Source organism: Balaenoptera ricei, chromosome X, assembly GCF_028023285.1.
Source record: "Balaenoptera ricei isolate mBalRic1 chromosome X, mBalRic1.hap2, whole genome shotgun sequence".
Lineage (NCBI taxonomy): Eukaryota > Metazoa > Chordata > Mammalia > Artiodactyla > Balaenopteridae > Balaenoptera > Balaenoptera ricei.
Window position 1 is genome coordinate 80614524 of NC_082660.1, and position 12748 is coordinate 80627271.

The 12748-nt window shown below is 35.7% G+C and overlaps 1 pseudogene; it reads left to right on the top strand.

Annotated features, from left to right (window-relative positions):
• Positions 1 to 5856: 5856 nt before the first annotated feature.
• LOC132357801 (small ribosomal subunit protein mS38-like) lies at positions 5857 to 6453 on the top strand (annotated as a pseudogene).
• The last annotated feature ends 6295 nt before the right edge of the window (positions 6454 to 12748 follow it).

Consider the following 12748-nt stretch of genomic DNA (forward strand, 5'->3'; position numbering starts at 1 on the left):
TGGATTGGCCTGTAGTCTGTCATACAGAGTAAAGTAAGTCAGAAAAAGAAAAACAAATACTGTATGCTAACACATATATATGTAATCTAAAATAAATGGTACTGATGTGGCAGGGCAGGAATAAAGATGCAGAAGTAGAGATAGACTTGAGGACACAGAGGGGGATTGGGAAGCTAGGATGAAGTGAGAGAGTAGCATTGACATATATACACTACCAAATATAAAATGGATGGCCAGAGGGAAGCTGCTGCATAGCACAGGGAGATCAGTTCAATGCTTTTTGATGACCTTGAAGGGTGGAATATGGAGGGCAAAGCGAGGCTCAAGAGGGAGAGGATATGGGCATATATGTATACATATAGCTGATTCCCTTTGTTGTACAACAGAAACTATCACAACATTGTAAAGCAGTTATACTCCCATAAAGATGTAAAAAATTTTAAAAAAATTAAAAAAATAAAAAGTCTTGGCCAAATCCAAGATCAACCAGATTATATTCTACATTATTTTCTAAGAGTTTTATAGTAAATGTAATGTAAAATTTTACATTTAGGTCTATGCTTCACTTTGAGTTGTTTTTTGTGAATGGTGTAAGGTTTGTGTCTAGTTTTTTTGTTTGTTTGTTTGCTTGTGGATATTTAGTTGTTCTAGAACAATTTGTTGAGAAGACTATTATTTTCCCATTGTGTTACTTTTGTTTGTTTGTTTGTTTGTGTCAAAGATCAGTTGACTATATTTATGTGAATATATTTCAGGGATCTCTGTCTATTCTTTCACCAATACTACAGTGTCTTGATGACTACAGTATTGCAGTAAGATTTGAAATTTGGTAACATCAGTCCTCTGACTTTCTCTTCTCCTTCAGTAATCTGTTGGCTATTCCAGATCTTATGCATTTTCATATGACCTTCAGAATCAGTTCGTCAATATCCACAAAATAACTGGCTGGGAATATTTTAATTGGAATGTCTATGTTTGTTTGTTTCCTTACTTTATGTTCTTTATTCCCCCCCTCTCATTATCAGGAAGGTGAGTGATAGATCAAAAGGAGATCAGTTAGGGAAAGTAAAGAAAATTACATTCTTAAGAACATTTGGATGATTGTGTCTAGATTGCTCCTCTGCTCTACAAGTATTGCTAAATTATAGGTGAGAGATGATCAATTACCATAAAGCTTCTTAGAGAAGAATGTATACTTCAGTATTTATGTGTATGTTTTAAAATGCTGCTATAAAAATACAACTGCTATTTAAGAGGGACAGAATCAATATATCAGTTTTAGATTAGCTTATTTGGCAAAAAGAAATTATATCAAAAATTATATCAATATAGAATTTATTTTTAATTAGAAGTGATCTTTTTCATACATTGCTCTCTGATTCTACCTTATTTTATGCTATGGAAGATTAGTTCTGGAGTTCTTCCACACCTCTAATGAGATCCCATATTACATTTAATGAAAATATTTGGGCAAATATAAAATACATGGACATATTTTATTGTAATACCTATTTCTTACCTTTTGGGTAGTATTTATCGGTAGATAATTTTAATTTTGCAAATCTCTGTTTTTTTTAATTTTTTCTTTCATTGAAGCTCTTGGCAGTGCTGTTAGTATTATTTTGTTGTTTCTGTTTCCTGTTTGTCATTTGAATTTTGAATAAAGATGGTATGATTAATTAGAGCATTCTCAATTACATCTGATATGGATGACCAAATATATATCAATCACATACAACTAGTTGCTTGTATGCTTGTACAGAATTTTAAACTTTAAATTTTTTATCACCAAAAAACTAGCTCTTTTTGCATCATATAAATTCAGTTGATAAAATAACATGTACACACTACTATATTTAAAATAGATAAACAAGAAGGATCTAGTGTATAGCACAGGGAACTCTGCTCAATATTCTATAATAACCTAAATGGGAAAATAATTTGAAAAAGAATAGGTACATGTATATGTATAACTAAATCATTTTGCTGTAAACCTGAAAATAACATAACATTGTTAATCAACTATACTCCAGTATAAAATAAAAATTAAAAAAAAAAGTAGATTGCATTCATGTTGACAAAGGTTAAATATTTGTTAAGAATTGGCAGGAAGAAAACAATGGCCCTTGTTTTCTGCATTTTTTAAGCTAATATCCAATATTGTATTACTTTTAGTCAGGCTAACCTCTGTTTCAAATGAATGAAAACAAAATAAAAAACAAAACATACTTTTTAAATCCAGAGCTACAACGTAATGGAATTGTAACCTAAATATAAAAATAATTTCCACATCTGCATCTGATGCTAAGAATGTATATTATAAATATTCTCAATGTTACATAATGGATTTTGCAACTACATAAATTTTATTTCCCAAATTATTTTTGTTATTTTTTCCATTAAGCACACATTGATTTCTGTTTAGAAGGTGGAAGCTTGAAAGTGTGTAGGCTTTAATATAATGCATTATATCTCTGTATGGCTTTATAATTTTTAAACAATTAATAAATTAGATTAAATGATAGCAACAACTGCTGACTCATGTTGTTCTACATTAGAATGAATGGATAATTGTCAGCACTATCCTTTGAAGGACTTGGAAAGAGTTCTATATTGGAATATCTTCTCATCTTCTCATCTTGTACTTTAAAAATAGAGGACTTGTGGTTTATGGAACATAACATGTTAAAACAATCATAAGGGAATACTGATTTGTATTGAGGATGAAGCAATTTGAAATAGTTATAAACTATTTTATTTTGTAGAAGCAGACTCAAGTGTCATGACATTTCTGTTAAGGCTAAATCTCCAATTTTGAATCTACTAATTTTGCACATCAGGCTAACTTTATGCATTGTCTGCAATTTGACTACATGCTTCTAAATAAGTCTTCCACTGAGTTGATATAATTAAGTAAGAAACGAAAAAAATTAACTTATAATTAAAGGTATGATTTTTTAATGTTTTTGATGGATAGAGGAGAGGTCAGATTTTTAGTCATGTGCATTCTATTAAAAGAAGACTTTAAAGACATAATTCTGTACTTGTTGTGACATTCTGTAAAATCAGAAAATATTTCTATACTCTAGTTTAACCCTTAAGGGTCAAGTGCATGGTCAAAAGAACGTCAGTTCATGTCAATGTTAATGATATAAATGTCTCCTACTTCACTTTTTAGTGTTTTCAGGGTTTTTTTTTTTTTTTTTGGATTGGAGGGGAGCTTCAAATATATGCTTTATATGCATTCCAGCAAAACTTGTGTGACCAAGTGATGCACAAACATTGTTTTCCAACTGCTCAGTCTTCTTCACTTGCAAATATTCAAACACAGAGATGTAACTTGGTATCCTAAAACTACCTCAACACTTAGACATTTAGTTGCTAGTTTATTAGTGTTTTTAAAGGATCAAAAGTGTTAATTTATTAGAGAGAAATGTATTTAATTCTATAATACATCATACTTAAATTATATGAACAGTCAATAAGAGTAGAAGGAGTATGAGTGAGTAACCTTGAATTTAGCATTACAAGCATGCAATATATTTTTACTTTAATATGACTAATTCTCAGACATAATAAAAACAAACAAAACTCTCGGTAGCTGAACTAAAAGTTCAGGGTTTCAAAAATTGGCTATTTGGCTTAGAAATGGAATGTAATTGAACCTTCTGTTTCAAAGAAATGTAAAACTAATGTTGGGTGAGAAGAACCATGGCCTCTCCACTCACAACATGAGCTTAACTCTGAGTAACCAGCCACAGCAGACTATTGCTAGAGGACACTAAGAACATAAAGTGACTCCCACACAATTGACACAGGTGTCCAAGAGCCACTGAAATTTGAATGTACAGCAAAAACACCAACAAAAACCCTCCAGCACTCCAGATTTCACACAAAGAAAAGTATCAGCAGACCCACTGCTGGAAGAACTTGAAGCCTGTCGTTCAATGAAGGTAGCCATTGCAACAATAAAACCCAAACTGAGCTCAACTCTGGATAAGATTGAATCAATCTGCCCCAACCCTCCTCCTTGGATCTGCACATATGTGCACACACATACACACACTAAAGACACTAAAAGACTTGACAAATAAAAACACATTACTTTTCATTAAGTTGTTAAACAGATATACTTGTAACAGCAGGATGATATGACATGTTTTTTTAACACAATAACATTTAATGTTTGAGCATATGTTATGCGAGCATACTTTTTGGCTTTTGTTCCATGTGTACTCTTGCACATGTTATGGGCAACTCTGGAATTCAGGAAGTAATATGGCACCGATACTTAGCATGTGATTAAGGTAATAGAGTATGGCAGTTATTCACAAATTTTAATAGGCATCAAAATCAGTTGAGGAGCATATTAGAAATGCAAATTGCAAAGTACTATTTCAGAAATTTAGTTTGTGTAAGCTATATGCTAAGAGTCAGGGATATGTTTTTCTCTCTCTTAACTCCAGTGTATAGAATTGTGTTTTATGCTCACTTCATGGAATACTGTCATCACAGCCCTATGTTTGTTAAAAGATAATTTTAGCAGGTTTTATTCTTCATCCTTCTCCAACTTATTTTTCCTCTCCCATAGACATACACTTTTATGTATTTGATATATGTCTTTCCAATCCATCTTGCATACCATCTCTATATTTATATCTAGATAGTAAATAAACAGATAGATCTGTGGAAATATAAAGTTTTGTTTTTATGTGTTTTTTAAATATGATATTCTGCTTTATTTTATGTCTTACTTCTTCACTGCATATAATTCTAAAACTTATGTATGATTTATTGTGTAATTTTAGTTTAAAGTGCATTACAATCCATTGTATATACATTTCATGCATTCATTCCACTATAGATGGGCACCTAGGTTGTCTCCAACTCTCTGTTACCACAAGTTAAACTAATGAACAAACTAAAACATAGCTCCTTATGCACCTGGCAAAAGTTTATTTTATTTATTTTTTAATATATTCCCCAGTCATAGAATTGCTCAAACATAAGCATCTTCAATTTTACTAAATATTGCTATAGTGCCTCAAAACATCCACAGCAGCTTAAATTCCCACTGACTATATATGAGGGTTTATGGTTCCCCAGATTCCTACCAACATTTCAAATTATTTGATCCTCTAGTTTTGCCCTCTAATAATTCTAAGGTGACATGTTAGTGACACTTTATTTTTAATCTCTCTAATTACTGTTGAGGTTGTGAAAACTTAATAAACAAAAAACTTAATTAGAGTCAGGTGACCAGAAGGGAGAGCTCTCACACCATGTGATGACTGCAGAGCCCAACAAAAAGAAGAAAGACTCCTCTTCTTTCCTGGCAAGGACTCAGCCAATAAAAAGCCATGGACGCCTTGTAAACTATAACTCCCCCAACTTCTTATTTCTCTCTATAAATGTGTTCTCCCTCCTTGCTCTGCAAGGACTTGCACTGACTCTATATGGTTGCAGACTCCTAAATAGCAGTTCTCTGTTGATGCAGAACAAACCCATTTTTCCTGGAGAAAAATCTTTCAGTCTATCTTTTTTATGTCAATATTTTGGTGGCCTATACGGGGACCAGAGAAGACCCTTGAAGGCTCCATGGCTGGTGAGCAAACAGGTGCAAAACCCAAAATTGGCGGCAGCAGAATGGTCAGTTGAGTCTCCCAGCCACGTCTAGGAAAAGTCGGTGTGAGGCTGTGGCGCGTGGGCTCCAGGGACAGCCGAGGCGGCGCAGTCAGTTGGAGCTCGGGTCCTAAGACCAGAGTGTCAACACCACCCAACCGGTGGGCACCTTGGGGTGAAGCTAGGCTCAGGGAGGCTCTGCTGAGCACCTGGGGCTGGCGCTATGCACAGACCATGTTCCTGGTGTGCCTGACTTCCCAGCTGCTCAGGGCTGTTCCCTGGGCAGGCTGCAGTTGGCCCTGGCCTGTCTTTGGGGTGCTGGGAAGGCATGACTGCAGGCCTCGCTACAGTACACAAACAACAGGCCCAAGTGGGGTTGCCTCCCTCCCTGGCAGGTGGGTCCACATGTAGCTTGAGAAGATGCGTGTCCCCAGGAAGATGTCCATCAGACCCCTGGAGAGCTGGCTGACCGTTCGCTACCTCCTGCCCAGACTGGACGCTGGGGCCCCAGGGACTGTGTCTCTAGCTCAACTCTATGAGTGTCCACCAGCCAGGTGGGGGAAGGGGTCGAGCAGAGTGGTAAGGAGGTCTGGGATGCACCCCAGATACAGTGCAAAAATGTGCTCAAGATCCACTGGCAGAAGTGGAATCATCACAAGTAACACAAGCTGGTCAAGAGGACCCGGTTCCTGTGGCAGAAAGTCAGGGAAGGACACCTGAACCGAAAGCAGATGAAGTTGGAGAGACACCTGAGGTGCATCTGGCGGGAGGCGGGACTGAAGGAAGCCCCCAGGTTGGCAGACACCCAAGATCTACCTGAAGGGCAAATGAGCCTTGTGTGTCTCTCCCCCAGCCCTGTTACTGCTGATGACCCATTGTAATAAATATTCAGAGAACTCAGCTTAAAAAAAAAAACCAAAAAAAACCCCCAAAATTGAACTCCAATAGCTCACTGCTTTTCTTGCCAACCTCGGAGTTTGAAGGTATGTCTTTCTACTGTGTCTGAGCTCATGCCTTCTATGCATTTGAAGCTTTCCAGGATTTATTCAGGGTCTATTTAAAGGTTTCTTTTTTTTTTTTTTTTCTGGTTAAGACTGTTCTGTCTTGAAGTACTCATATGGCACTTTGGTCTGATCTAGAGATCAGACTGTTTTAACTGAAACTGGCCAGCCCCTGGCCCATTCCCTTTGGAAACAGGCTGTTTCTCCTAAAACTGGCTAGCCTTCAACCCTTTCTTTTAGGAAAAGGGGTTGTTACACAAAACTGTACCAGTTTGTCAGCATTAGGCCTATTCTTTTGGATTAGGGGCTGTCCTATGGAAATGGGCTGGAAAGCCTTTGGCCTGGCTCCTCTGAGACCAAGCTGTTTTCTTAGAACTGGTAGGTATTATGTTTGCAGGCTGTTTGAGGTACAAGCTGTTTGAATTGAGCTGTTTAAGCTGTTTGAAAATTATTCTTTTATTCTAAAGGAAATGAGATTCCAGTCATCTAAATATTTTGAGGATGCACCCCCTATAGGGCTTCCAGACAATTTTATGTTTAAAAACCATGGCCCTTCCTCATGTGCTTTCTAACTAAATGAACCAACCTGACCAAAGGCAATTTACAATACCAATGGCCATTATGGAGAACTTTCAAAATCGCCAAACTTAAGTTCCTTAAAACCAAATTGGACTACAACAGCTCAAAAGTCTCCAAAACTGAGTGACTGCTTATTTCTATTGTTATTTTGAGGTTTTCCAATATTACCAAAAGTCTATAATTCCCTTTCTGCAAAATACGATTTTAAAATTAACCGAGGCAGGGCTTCACTGGTGGTGCAGTTTTAAGAATCCACCCACCAATGCAGGGGACATGAGTTCCAGCCCTGGTACAGGAACACCCCACATGTCACACAGCAACTAAGGCCGTGTGCCACAACTACTAAGCCTGCATTCTAGAGCCTGCAAGCCACAACTACTGAGCCCACGTGCCACAACTACTAAAGCCCGCATGCCTAGAGCCTGTGCTCTGCAACAAGAGAAGTCACCGCAAAGAGAAGCCCACGCACCGTGACGAAGAGTAGCCCCTGCTCGCCGCAACTAGAGAAAGCCCACATGCAGCAACATAGACCCAACGCAGCCAAAAATAATTAAATAAATAAGTTTATTAAAAAATAAATAATCACTTATTAAAAAGAATAAAGTAAAATAAAATTAACTGAAGCAAACATATAAATGAAGAAAGATAGAATGGCTCTGAAAACCTCAGGCTCTTATTCCATGGCTTTTTTTGTCTCAGGCTCTGACTCTGGTACCATCTTGACTTTCTCTTTCAGTTTTTGTGGCCTAGCTCTACACCCAGCATCATCTTCCTCCTTCCCTTCCTCCTCTATACCCTTAGTTTCCCCGATACTAATTCTCTCACTAAATTTCTTTTCTCTGAAACTCTCCCCACTTCCTTTTCCTCTGACTTTATCGGAACCTGTGCCTTAAAAATTAAGCCTTCTGATGATTCAGACGCTAAACGCTTAATTTCCTATATCCCTGGTCTAAAGCTGAACTGTGAGCCATAGTCAAAGATCTTCCCAAAGTAATCAAAATCCTCACAGATTTGCTGAGGAATTTAATATAGTCATTCAAACTTATCAACCTGGTTTCTCTGACTTATATCAGCTAGTTTATATGTTTTGTATTATATACCTAATACAAAGGTCAGGGCAAGCATTGTATGAAAACCACTAATTGGAAAAATCTTGAAAGCTCTCTAGAATTACAAACAGGAAACCAGCCCACTATCTTATTATATGACCAGGCTTGAGCAATTGCTAGTTGACTTCATCAAGTAATTTCTAGGGCTTTTCCAAAGCCTGCTGATTGGAACAAAATTTGGACTTGCACACAAAAATCTGATGAACCTGTTTATGAATATTACAATCAAATTCACATTGTTTTTTAAGAAAATTCTGGTCATCCTTCAGATGCTGATTCCACCCAGGTGGTTTTTAGCTCTATGTTTATTAAAGGGCTGAACCAGGACCTTTCCTTTCTAGTAAAAAGGCCTGGGATAGAATGGGAAACTATGTCCACTCCTGATTTAGTTAATCTGACAAACCAGCTCTCTTGCACTCTAGATAAATTACCTACAAGGAAGACCACCAAAATGATTAATCTTCAACTCCAGCAAATGAAGACTCATAAACAAAACCCAAAACCTCCCAGTTTCAGCTATTATTGCAAACAGCCAGGATATTGGGACCAAGATTGTTACAAATTTAAGTGCTTTAGGCACCTTCAGCCCTCTAACCAGCCTTTCCAATGTTCTCCCAATTTTCAATGGTGTGGCTTCAAGGAACTACAGGAACACTTCCAAATCCTCCCTCTTAATTGGCTTGGAAAAATGTTACTCCAGATTGGGGATTAATCACTTCCAGTCCTAACTGACACCAGAGCCATACTCTTGGTTCTAAAATCCCCTACTAGCCCCTGCCTGTGAGTACTAAAATAGTTTAAATAGTGGGAATCTCTGGTGAACCTCAAAAAGTTTCTGTTTCTGAACCTATTCCTTTTTGTTTAGGCCTTTTGAGAGATACACACTTTTTCTCCTTAGTTCCTCCACCCCTATCCATTTCTTAGGCCAAGACTTCTTAAAGTATTATGCCAGGATTTCTTTCTCCTGAAAGAGGGAAATAATGCTAGAACTTGACAATAGTCATCAAAATAACCAACCCGGTGAATTAAATAACTCTTTGACATCTTTTATTTGCTCCATCTCTGATGGTACTAAAGCTGATTCTGGAAAGACTGAATATTTGTCCCTATTGAATAAGCTACCACCTTCCTAATGGGCAAAATCTTCAACCGATATTGGGAAAATTCACAGTGCACCTCTCATCAATATTCAAAAAGACCCCTCAAATCCTCTTCCCAGAATTAATCAATACCCTATAAGTATTCGCAGTCATAAAGCCTATAATAGAAGATTACAAGTCTCAAGGTCTCATTTCCCTTATACTGGTCCCTTTAACACTCCCATTTTACTGGTGAGAAAACCTAAGTGCTGAAGGTGGAGGTTTGTCCAGGACCTCCAGGCAATAAACCACATTGTTATCCTTGACATCCTGTTGCTCCTAACATACATTACTAACATCCATTCTCATCAGAATTAAATTTATTACTGTAATTAATTTATGCAGAACATTCTTTAGTATTCCAGATAATTAAGCTAGCCAATGCCTTTTTGCCTTCACTCAGGAAAACAAACAAACAAACAAAAAACAATTCACCTTGATATTAATGCTTCAGAGTTTTACTGAGAAACCTTATTTCTCCCAAATACTGAATGATGATCTACTAAAATAAAGTTCCCTAGATTTTCTACATTGTTACAATATGTAGATTATTTGCTCCTTTGATTCTTTGCTCACCTTCTTAAGCCTCCTCAAAGGAGACATCCACAGGACACCATCTACTTGCTAAATAAAGCATTTAGCCTTAGAGGGACATAAGGTCGCCAAAGAAAACTTGAAGCTTGCTCAAACCCAGTTTTGATATCTAGGTATCTAATATCAGAACAAGGGCTACATTTAGATCCAGATAGACTTCATGGTATCCCAAGGGTCTCAAAACCCAAAACTAAGCACTAACTGCAAAATTAGTTTAGTAAATTATTCTAAGTGAGATCTTTGATAAAGTAATAAAATTTATGAATCATCAGCTAATATATTCCAGAATAAAGAAGAGAAAAACACACAATAACAATGAAAAACAAAAGGTAATAAGAAAATACTCCAAAAACAGAAGAAATAAAAGTAAATCATTCTGTGACATTAATACAAATTTAAATAAAATAATTAAATTAATAATTACAAAAAAAGACTCAAGAAGCAATAGAAAATCTAAGCCCATGACTATTAAGTAGGAAATATTCAAAGGGTTATAGCATAAACAATATCTGGCTCAGAGAACTTTGCAGGCTGGTTTTGAAAAATATTGAAGAAGCTATTTAATTCTAGAGCTATTTAAACTATTTCTAACTATAGACATGAAAGGATAATTCTGGAGCTATTAAAACTATTTCTAACTATAGATAATTCTGGAGCTATTTAAACTACTTCTAACTACAGACATAAAAGGTAAATTGCACAATTAATTTCAAAAATCAAGATTAATTGATATATGTGTAAAGAGCTTAACACATTGCTGGTGCACAAAAAATGTTTAAGAGTACTTGTTATGACTTTTAAGTTAACATTTATTAAGGGGAGCACAGTTTGCCAGATGATGAGCCAAGGTTTAACAGATCACAAGAGAAATTGAAAGAGAAGTTTATTACTCATAGGTCTTACAGGAAATGCAAGGCATACCTTGAGGGGCCACACAGAGAGGTCAAGGCAGGGTGCAGAAAGAGTGATAGAACCTGGGCGCATGCTTTTATTAGGGTCTGTGGGTGGAGTGCTTTGTGCTGCAACTAAAACCTGGCACAGCCTAAATAAATAAATAAGTAAATAAATAAATAATTTTAAAAAATTGTCAAAAGTCAAAAAGTCAGAAAATTTTGAAGGCATCTAGAGAAAAGTGACTTGTTGCACACAAGGGAAAGCCCATATTTTTTTAGCAGACTTTTCAGCAGAAATCTTGCAGGCCAGAAAGAAATGGGATAATGCATTCAAAATGCTGAAATTAACAACAAACCCCCGCTGCTAAACAATTATTCTTTACCCAGCAAAGCTGTCCTTCAAAAAGGGAGAAGAGCTAAAGACTTTCACAGACAAAAGCTGAGGGACTTTAACATCAATAGATTTGTCTTACAAGAAATGTTAAGTGAGTTCAAGTTGAAATGATAGTATGCTAAACAGAAACGTATTAGCTTAAGAAATTATTAAACCTATTGGTAAAGGTAAATATATAGACAATTACAGAATACTGTATAACTGTAATGGTGGTGGATATATCACTTTTAACACCAGAATAAAAGTTAAAAAGCAAAAGTATTAAAGCTAAGTGTAACATAAATATATACAATATATACAATATAAATAGATGTAAATTGTAACAACAGTAACATAAAAGTGGAGGGAGAAGTTAAAGTTTAGTATTTTTGAATGCAATTAATTGAATGTATTATCAGCTTAAAATAGACTACTGTAATTATATGATATTTTATGCAAGTCCCAAGGTTACCACACAAAAGAATATAGAAGTTACACAAAAGAAAGAAAGGTATCAAAATGATTTCTGTATCAATACAAAAATCATCCAAGCACAAAGAAATCGGAAGAGAAAAAAGACAGACAAGATAACTACAAGATAAACAAAAAACAATTAACAAAATGACAATAGTACATCCTACTCTTTCAATAATTACTTTGAATGTAAGTAAATTAAACTCCCCAATTAAGAGACTAAGAATGGCTTAATGATATAAAAAAACGAGCTGTCTTTAAGGAATTCATTTTAGATATAAATACACACATAGGCTAAAAATGAAGTTATGGAAAAAGATATTTCATACAAGTGGTAAACAAAAGAGAAGAGGTGTGGCTATACTTATATCAGACAAAATAGATTTTTAGTCAAAAACTGTCATAAGACACAAAGAAGGACATTATATAATCATAAAAGAATCAATCAACCAGGAAGATGAAACAATTATAACTACATATGTTATATGTACCAAACATCAAAATACCTAAATCCATAAGGCAAACACTGACATAATTGAAGGCAGAAATGGACAACAATACAATAATAGTTGGAAGCTTCAATACCCAACTCTCATTAATGGATAGAACAACAATAAGGAAACAGAGAAGTTGAACAAATTTATAGACCTAACAGACATATATAGGACATCCCACTCAACAGGGGCAGAATGTAGATTTTTCTCAAGTGCACAAGGAGCTTTCTCTGAGATATATCAGAAAACAAATCAACAAGTTTAAGGAAGATTGGAAGTATACCAAGTATCTTTTCTGAACACAATGGCATGAAACTAGAAGTCAATAGGAGACGGAAAAGGGGAGAATTCACAAATATGTGGAACTTAGATGACACACTCTTGAACAATTACTATATCAAAGAAGAAGTAAAAAACACAACATACCAGAACTTTTGGTATGCTGAAAAAATAGTACTGAAGAGGGAAGT